We start from the raw sequence: 8,665 nt of genomic DNA on the forward strand, positions 1-8,665 counted from the left end.
AGCAAAATAGGCTAATTCCAAAAGCCACAGTTTAAATGTTTTCTCTGATATTTTGACACTAATTCATCATAAGGAGCGTGGCTATGGAAGAATAAAGTTACTTTGGATTAGACAGAGGGGAGGGAAAGGAGGGGAGCCAGGTATGGGGTACGAAGAAGAGTGGACATTATTACCCTAGGTGCATGTGTGACCACATGACTGATGTGACTCTACATCATGTACAACCAGAAACATGAGAAGCTATACTGCATTTGTGTATGATGTGTCAAAGTGCCTTCTACTGCCATGTATAACTAATTAGAACAAATAAAAGAAAAATAAAGAATGGTGGCAGCCAGGGGGTGGAGGAGGAGGAATGGGAGTTCTTACTTACATGGTGGCAGAGCTTCTGTTTGGAGGGACAAAACTGTTCAGGAAACAGAAGGTTGTACAATATTGTGAGTGTAATTAATGCCTCTGAGTTGTCCACTTAACAGGGCTAAAATGGCAAATTTACAACAATGAACACTTTATTATAATGAACACTTTATTATAATAAAGTTTTAAAAATTTTTCTTTTCAGAAAATTAAAGAATAGGATGCCGGCAATGCAGCCAGCACGGCGGCTGAGCGCAAGACCAACTTCATGAAAGAACCTGCTGTGCATGAAGTTCATGCAAAGGGGACTGGACTCGGAAACCAAGAAACAACTAGAGGAAGAAGAAAAGAAGATCATCAGTGAAGAGCACTGGAACTTGGATTTGCCAGAGCTTAAAGAGAAAGAGTGTCATAACAGAGGAGCAGTGTGAAGATCTGTGTGGAGGAATGTCATTCAGAGGATTTAATCCTGAAGTTGAGAAATTGATGCTTCAGAGGAATGCTAAGAAGAAAGCCGAAGATAAAGATGAAGATGAAATAGTAGAGCTTGATGTGTCAGGTGAGGAAATGGCTAGAAGATATGAGACCTTGGGGGGACAACTGGAAAAAAGTTTGCCAAGAAAGGAGACCATGCCAATTATGAAGAAGATGAAATTGGAGACCTAGAACCAGTTAAAGCAAAGAAGATGTTCTTAAACCCCCAAGATTAAAAATGGTGCCTTAAAATATGTCTCGGGGTGGCAGTGAGAACAGCAGACTTCAGAGCCCATCCCAGTGGCTTCTTTTAGCTATTAATAGTTGATTTTATTTGCAAAGAGATGTGTAATTTTAGAAACAGACTGTGTTTGAAACAGGTGTGTAATGGATGTTATACATCCTTTTCCAAGTCAGGTTCGTCAAAAGCAGAAGTTGAGCCTGAATCTCACAGATGTACATAGGCACAGCATTCTTTTTATATAGCTCTCCAGTCACTGACCTTGAATGGACTCCTGTAGATTAATGCCAGTGTTTAAATTGCCTTTAAGATTATGCTTTACTTTAAAATATTAGTCATATAATCATGTCCAACTGATTCATACATTAATTTTGGAGTCAAATGTCATAGGAATTTATTATATGTACATTCATCAAGAGCAAACATGCCTCTCCAACCTGAAGTATTTGCATGCTACCAGGTCTTTCACTTTATGGTATTGTTTTTTGTTTAAGGCATTTAATTTTTTAAAAATGCTATGTTAATAAACATCTGTTTCCAAACACACAAAAAAGAATAGGATGGCATTTCAGTAGTTTTTCTGGAGAACCTCCTTGGCCGCCAAGATATGTGGCGTTAAACTTGTGAGTGGTTTTGCCATAGTCAGGAATGGGTGCTTCCAAAGAAAGGAAACAAAAAGTGCATAATTTAGAAGCAAAACATGTTCTTTCAACTAAGGCCTGAAGACTACTTATGAATACAATTGACTTAAACAACCCAAATTTTAATACCTGCCCAAACTCTCAAAGTCACAACCATAACTTTCATAAGCTGTTTTGAAAACAGTTGTTTTTAATTGTTCTAAATTCTAAAGATCGACAGTTAAACAGCCCATTAATACACTCACACCAGCATCAAATGGACCTGATATTTGATAATATACCACAACAAACTATCATGAAATTAAACTTTTACTCCTGGCAGATGAAACCCTAAAATGTAGCAGCTGCCTTGTTGGTAGTGGTCAATGAACAGTGAAATGAAAACTTTCTGTTGGTTATTCAAAAAGAGTCAATATTCCCCCAAATCACATCATTTCCAAATTTACCTCTAGTAATTCCCCTGCTGAGCCTCTCTTATCCACATCCATTTCAAGACATTTATTCAAGAAGTCCAGGAATACCGGGGAAATTTTTTCTGGGTTCGCTAGTCCTGGCGCTCCACTGGTGGCAATGAGGTGTAAGGCCTAAAAATAGAAAGACATCTGTGACATTCTTTTTATGGGGGGGTTGGAATACTAAGGGTTGAACCCAGGGTGGCTTTACCACTGAGCTACATCCCTAACCCTTCTTTTTAATTTTTAAGATAGGGTCTCACCAAATTCTTGAGCTGGCCTTAAACTTGTGATCCTCCCTCTTTAGCCTCCCCAGACACTGGGATCACAGGTGTGCAACCATTGGGTATAGCATTTATGACATTTTTAAGGTAGCTCAACAAGTGATAATGTAATTTATCAAGTTTATGGAACTATTTTGTGTGTGTGTGTGTGTGTGTGTGTGTGTGTGTGGTGTTCGAGCCAAACCCAGGGCCTTGTGCATGCTGGGAAAGCACTCTACCACTGAACAACATCTCCAGCCCCTCTGAATTCTACAAAGACAATCACTATAAATACTACAGTGAGTAAAATGAGGTTATCATTATCTCTTCCTGCTTGAATTTTGTATCCTCTCTCCTTCCCCTTCCTTTATTGTTTCTCCTCCTCCTCCTCCTCCTCCTCCTCCTCCTCCTCCTCCTCCTCCTCCTTCTCCTCCTCCTCCTCCTCCTTCTTTGACTTCCCTCCTTTCCTCCCTCACTCCTTTCTTCACCAACCCCCCCCCTGCCCTTTCTTTGTAGGGGGTGGTGCAGGAATTGAATCCAGGAATATGCTAGGCAAATAAGTGCTCTACACTGAGCTATACACCAGCCCTCTTGTCATTTATTTGGAGACAGGGTATCTCTAAGTTGCCCAGGCAGGCTCCAATTCGAGATCCTCCTGCCTGAGCCTCTCCAGAAGATGAGATTGCAGGTGTGTGCCCCCAGGCCTGGCAGCTTCATCTTTTCTGGGTTGAAGTATAAATGCAATACATTTGCTTAAAGAAAACAAAATCAACCTGGGGTGCATAAAAGTATAAAGAAAAATGATGACAATCCTTCTACCTACTAAACCTTCGCAAGCTTTTTAAAAGTCACATTTCAAAACAATTTGGATCTACTGAAACTCTTTTCCTTCAAAAGCTATGTACCAGTTACATCATTCCTAAGAACTGACGATAAAATGATTCTAATGGCTAACTTCAATCATGCCTTAATATGGGTGTTTTCATAATTTAACCAATTCCCTTTAGAAAATCTTTGTATTCTTTAACTTTTGATTATTACCTTTAAGTTTCTAGAAGTGAAATTATTTCTAATTAATGGATTTTTTAGTATAAATTTTGGGTTTTAAAAGTGAGCAGACAATAGGGACCCTCGCTGAGTTGCGTGTGACACAGGAAGAACACTTTAAGGGATCTCGCTGACCTTCTTCAAAACTGAAAAGACAACTAGATAGAATTGCAAATGCTTTTTCCAAATGCATCCTGGGTCTTAAAATGTAAATCCTGAAATGTTCCCATGTTGGCCCCTCTTTTTCTTATTGATATCTTGCATTACAGTGCAGTATACTTACTACAGTGATACCTGCTGTGGATACATATCTATATACTAATACACTTTTGTTGTTTTTTAGCAGTGCTGGGGCTTGAACCATGGGGACCCGTGCATGCCAGGCAAGCACTCTACCTCAAATGAACAAATACGGATGTACTTCTATTAATCCAAAGCTGACACTTGACATTAGAGTTCACTCTTTGTACTGGATTATATAATTCTATGGGATTTGAAAAATGAATATTGTCCTGTGTATCTACCATTATAACATCATACTGAATAAACTCACTGCTCTAAAAACCTACTACTCATCCTCTTCACACCCCTGAATCCCTGCAATCAATGATTTTTTAAAACTCCTCATACTTGAGATGTCCTAAACTTACATGCTACGCAAGTGCCCTAGCATGGATGAACACTTCTAGCCCACACGCTACACTTGCAATTGGAGAGCATCTAGCCCCTTTAGATGGAAGGGCACCACTAAGCACTATGCTCTTAAAGATCTTTCAGAGAATAATATGCCCACGCCATAGGCATATAGTCAATTATCCATGTTATTTCCCTGTCATAAATAAATAGATAAGATAAAATTCTTTCATGCCTTTTGGTGTTATGAAATCTCAGTTTTTATCCATGAATACTATTCTATTGTATGGATGTAGCACATACACTGGATTTCTTTTGTTTATTTTGTGGTGCTGGGGATGGAACCCAGGGTCTCAGCAGGCTAGGCATGTGCTCTACCACTGAGTTACACACAGTCCTCACATTCACTTTTTGAAACACATCTTGGTTCCAGATTTGGCAAATATGAATAAAGATGCTATAAAAATTTTGCACAGGTTTTTGTGAGGACACGTCTCAATGCATGGGGTAAATGCCTGGAAACACATTGCTGGGTTATGTGGTAAGGTCATGTTTCATTTTGTGGGAAACTGAAAAAACCCTCTTCTGGAATGGAGCCTCACACTAGCAAAGCAGGAGCGTTCCTGTTGCTCCATCTCTCATTTTTCACTTTTTTATTATTCCCTTTCCTTAGTGATTAGGTAAGACTCCCTCTTATTATTGAATGTTTGCATCTTTAAATGATCACACTCGACCATCACATGACACACCATGTCACACAGGACAAGAATCTTAGGGTTGTTGTTCTTGACCCGGATGCTCTAATTGTCATTTTATGTATGCATATCTCCTGCCTCCGCTGTTATTTTTATTTAAATGGTTTTATCTTTTAAAGATATTTTTATAACAGACCGACATTTATTTATTCAGATAGTTAGAACTACTTTTGACTTTACTGTATTTAAGGAAGCTGTTATTTAGCTTTTGGGAGATAGATTTCTGGGTTGGTTTTTTCTTTCAGAACTTCGTTACACATCATGAAAACCCTTGAAACTGTCTCACAGCTCACTGATGCTACTGCATTTCAAAGTTGTTTTTACTTCTATCTTTATGTTTCACTGTGGTAGTTTCCACTACAGTAATCTATCATTAATTCAGTCTCAAATATTATAGTTTCCATAGAGTGTTAGTCAGCTTTGTGTCACTGTGACCAAAATACCTGACAAGAAAACCTTAGAGGAACAAGTATCTTGGCTCACAGTTTCAGAGGTTTAGGCCATGGTGTGCTGACTCCACTGCTCTGGGCTCAAAGTGAAGCGGACCATCATGGCGGAAGGGCATGGTGGAGGAGTGCTGTGCTCAAGGTGACCAGGAAGTATCCAAGTAGAGAAGGGAAAAGGGGTACAGGGCAAAAAACCCTTTGAGGGCAGCCTCCAGTGTCCCATCTGCTCCAACCACACTCCTACAGTGACCACCTCGCCCATTCAAACTAGGAGAGAGTGATTAGGTTATGGCTGTCACAATCCTATCATTTCACTTACAAATATCCGTGCATTAACACAGGAGCTTTTCAGGGACACTTCACACCCAAACCACAACACATAACTAAGCTTAATTTGGGTCTTTTAAAAATATGCCTTCCATATGCCTAACTTTTTAAAGCCTGAGACATAATTATAAAAATTATTTTCATGACCTTGTTTGCTAATTCTTTTATCTGTGTCAGGTATGGGTTGATTTCACCTGAATATTTTCTCCTCATTATGGACGACATTAATTATTCTACCCCTTTGTCTTTCTGTTAAAGCTTTGACTGGAGGTCTGGGTGCCTGTTGGCTCCTGGCCACTTCTGGATTCCTATAAATATTCTCTGACTTTTTTCCCACACAGATCAAGGCTTCTTTTATTTGAATGACTGGTCTATGTAAGTAAGAAGGCCACACAGGAGGTAGAGCTTCATTTCTGGGCCTCTTCATCTTTGCACAGTCTTGATGATCTCCTCCTCCTTTCTTGGCCTGGAGATGCTCTTCACAAAGGTGGTTGTCTTCCCTGATGTCAGACCCATGGCCTCAGCTGGGCCAGTCAGGATTCTCACAGGCCTTATTTGCCTTCAGCTTGTAGACATGCTCCATGAGAATCTGCTGTGTTTGGGGCCATGTTCCTTCATCTCCAGGTACAGGCTCTGGTACAAGTGGAAATATCTAGATTCACGGTCTCTTATGAGAACCTGGTGCACAACTCTCACCCTCTCCTCCAGGTTACCTATTCTAACCTATGCTCATGTGACTGCTCTACCTGCAGGCCAAGGCGTTTTTCCAGATTGAGCCCAGGGAATAGACAGTAGCAAGCTCATGGATGACCAGCCCATCTTTGATCACCTTCTGGATCTACTGATAGTTGGCGCCATTTGGGATATAGCTGGTTTCACTGGAGTCTCCTCAGATCCACAGCAGAGGACGCTGAAGACAAGCCCCTTCTGAGGCATGAGTAGAACTTTGGTTGTGGTTGTGGCCCTAAAAATATTCTTGAGCTTTGTTCTGGGATACAGTTTTAAGCTATTTGGGTCTTATTTGTAAGATTTGTTAGGTGGAACTGAAACAGTGTTTAAGGGTAATTATTTCCCATCATTGAGACAAGACTCTTTTCAGTCTTCTACACAATCTCTTGTGAGTGATAAGGTTTTCCACGATGGCTGATAGAAACAGGCACTACTCCCAAGCCTACACAAGTGGCAGGTGCTGCTCCTTCCAATCTTGTTCTTCTGATCTGGGGGTCTCACCATGTTGCCCAGACTTGAGCTCAACTGGTCCTCAACCTTCCAACTTAGCTGGGACTGTGGTTGTGCACCATCATGCTCAGCCCCAGGGTTTGTTCCTACTGATGGAGATTGAACCGAGGACCTTGTGCAGGCCAGACAAGCACTCTGCCACTGAACTACACTTCAGCCCAGTTCTTGCCAATCTTATCAGATTTGTAAAGCCTCAGTCTTTATAGTGGCTCTTCACACCAATCTCTGTTGAATGCTTAAGGGGGCCCTCCAAAGATCTCGAGAGTCTCCATCTTTCCTCTTTCACAGCTTTTCCAGCAATGTCCCATCTGGATTGTCCCTCTCTGTACATGGCCTGGAAACTGGGGCAGTGGTAGGGTTCACTTCAGTTAGTACTCACTTTCTGACATCACTGTCCTTCATTCAAAATCTGATAGTGTCTTGAAAATCACTGTTTCATATAATCTAGTTCCTTGGTGTCGTTTCTAGCAAGAAGGGTTAAGCTGGTCCCTGTTACTTTATTTTGTTAGAAAGCAGATGTGCCCATTCATCAAGTTTTCACCAACATTATATCTCAACTGATCAAGTCTCAGTGTAAGCGTGGTTTCTGCCAAGCTGATCTCTCCCTCACTTCTTGCCTATAGATTTCAGGGTGTATCTTTATCTAGATTTCCCTGTCTTTCCTGCCATTCCTTCTTGGTCTCCTTGCTGCTCTGCCTCATCAACTCCTAGTTATAGACTGTGTCAGGATGCCAGGTATATATTTGTCCATCTATACCCACTTGACCCTGTGACCTCATCTTGCCTGGCAGCTGTAGGAAACATCTGTAACTAAGGAGCCTCAATTTTCTCTCTCTAACCTGGATCCAAGACTTGCATACCCAACAGCCTCATCAACATATCCACTTGAACATCTTTCTAGGTGTCTTCATTTTTACATGTCTAAAACAAGTTAAAATGTTGTCAACTAAACTCCCAATTTCACCCCAACCCCTCTACCCTTCTTGCAGTCCTTCCCATCTCAACTAAGGGAAGCTTCAAGTTCATCATTCCCATTCTTAGGCCATAGCTCTTGGAACTCTCCTCACTCCTTTTTTACATAGATGCTCCTTTCAAAATACACCCAGAATCTAACTTTTTTTTTCATCACCTCCACTGATGCCATTCTTGTCTACATTACTGTCATTTCTCATCTGAATTATTGCAACAGCTTCCTAATTGGTCTTCCTGCTTCTGCCTTGGCCTTCCTTGAGAATTTCTTCTGAACAAATTGACTAGAGTGAGTCTCTTAAAATTTAAGTAACACCATTTGACGCCTCTGCTCAGAACTTTCCACTGGTTTTCCCATTCTGTGGAAGCCAGAAGCCCCAAAAGCAATACCCAGGGCCTCCCCTCACTGACCCTCACCGCCTACTGCTTGCTCAGTGCACTGTGACTCTGCTAAAGCCCTTCAGGATCTTCCACTGCTCCAGGAACATTCCTGCCTCAGGGTTTTTGGATTTGTTGTTTCTTTGGCTTGTCGTGCTCTTCCCTAGGTAAATAAGCACCACTCTCACATCCTGTGTCCAAATGTCACCTCAGTGAAGCCCTCCATAAGGACCCTTTTAAAAACAAATCCCTGACGCTCTCTCTCCTGCTAGTCCAGCACTTAAAGAATCCATTGCTTAGTGTAGTATTCTGATTTCCCTTCTGGTTTCTCTCCTTCCACTAGAATGTAGGTTCTACAGGGCAGGAATTTTTGTGGGTTCTCTAGGCAGCAACTTAAACCAGTGCCTAGCACAAGGCAGGGACTTAATTCAATATTGGCTAAA

The 8,665-nt window shown here is 41.2% G+C and overlaps 1 pseudogene; it reads left to right on the forward strand.

Moving 5' to 3' along the window:
* Positions 1-635: 635 nt before the first annotated feature.
* Positions 636-1,067, forward strand: LOC143642214 (M-phase phosphoprotein 6 pseudogene; annotated as a pseudogene).
* The last annotated feature ends 7,598 nt before the right edge of the window (positions 1,068-8,665 follow it).

Source organism: Callospermophilus lateralis, chromosome 10 (genome assembly GCF_048772815.1).
Source record: "Callospermophilus lateralis isolate mCalLat2 chromosome 10, mCalLat2.hap1, whole genome shotgun sequence".
NCBI lineage: Eukaryota > Metazoa > Chordata > Mammalia > Rodentia > Sciuridae > Callospermophilus > Callospermophilus lateralis.